The 1,167-nt window shown below is 45.7% G+C and overlaps 1 protein-coding gene across 1 annotated transcript in view; it reads right to left on the bottom strand.

Moving 5' to 3' along the window:
* The window catches only part of EXOC1 (exocyst complex component 1), a 156,235-nt gene that overhangs the window by 8,978 nt on the left and 146,090 nt on the right, over positions 1-1,167 (bottom strand). The gene's annotated exons all lie outside the window — the stretch shown is intronic.

Genomic DNA, 1,167 nt, shown 5'->3' with positions numbered 1-1,167 from the left:
TGAGGAAGAGAAAGACTTAGATACGTGGGAAGTACAGACAACAAAGATGAACCCTTTTGCGTATATAGTACGGCGTGGTCAATAAAGGCAAACATGGGTATACGGGTGGACAGATTGAAATATTAGGTATGTCTATGAAGTGGGGAGTGCACCCATGAAAATGTATAGGGTTGGCAGACAGTGGCCCTATAACTTTATGTGTATGATCTGAATTCCCAGGTGTATAATGGAGATGACAAGGGGCAAGGTTGCAGTCGCTTGGTCATAGCCAGCTACCCAGAGGGCCCGAGTAGTTGAACCTGTGGGCTTGGGACCATAATCGCAGAGGACATCAAGCTCAATTGGCAAAACATACTACACAAAACATTGTTCTACCTCCTACCGTGGTAAGTAGCGACTGGGATCTTTTTTTTTTTTTTTTAAATTACGAGGGTTTATTCAGAAACTTGACATCTGGATGTGGGAAAGCGCCAGCCAACCTAGAGGAGAACTGATGGCTTCCGCGACTGGGATCTTAAAAGCTTGCAAGCTGCCATCTAGATGCAACAATGGGTCTCTCCTTGTTCAGAGCCAAGAAGAATGAAGAAAATAAAAAATTCATGGAAACAATTAGTCCTAGCAACTGGTACAACATCCGAACTGCAGCCTATATGTCTATGAGACCAGAAGAACTAGATGGTGCCCGGCTACTACTGTCAACCACTTGGAGGATGATCTATGTAGGAGATCCTGGATAGACAGGGAGAACAATGTGAAACAAAACTCAAAATCATTTGGGGGAAAAAAAAGGGGCGGACGACCAGGTTTGCTGGCTCGATAGAGCCTGGTGGAACCACTGAGACTATGGCCCCTAGCTGCCCTTCAGGTCTGGAATTGAACTCATGCCTGTGGCTTCCAGCCAAACAACAGACAGCCATAGGAGTTGAACATTTACCTGAGGTGGATACACTCCTTGGAGAGAATAAGCATGGGAGAAAGAAGGGCTGCTTATGCACAGGGAGACAGCTCAGGGGGCACGAGCGTATGGAGGGATGGACACTGGGAAGAGGTAACTATGGGATGGAAGTGGGAGGGGAGCTGTTGCATCATGGTAAATTGTGGTCAATGTCATAAGACAAAGTGTATATGAACTGCTATATGGAAAGTGTATTTGCTCTGTAAATTTTC

Source organism: Orycteropus afer, unplaced genomic scaffold (genome assembly GCF_000298275.1).
Source record: "Orycteropus afer afer isolate SDZICR_OR568_19922 unplaced genomic scaffold, OryAfe1.0 scaffold00153, whole genome shotgun sequence".
NCBI lineage: Eukaryota > Metazoa > Chordata > Mammalia > Tubulidentata > Orycteropodidae > Orycteropus > Orycteropus afer.
This window is presented reverse-complemented; position numbering and strand designations above follow the sequence as displayed.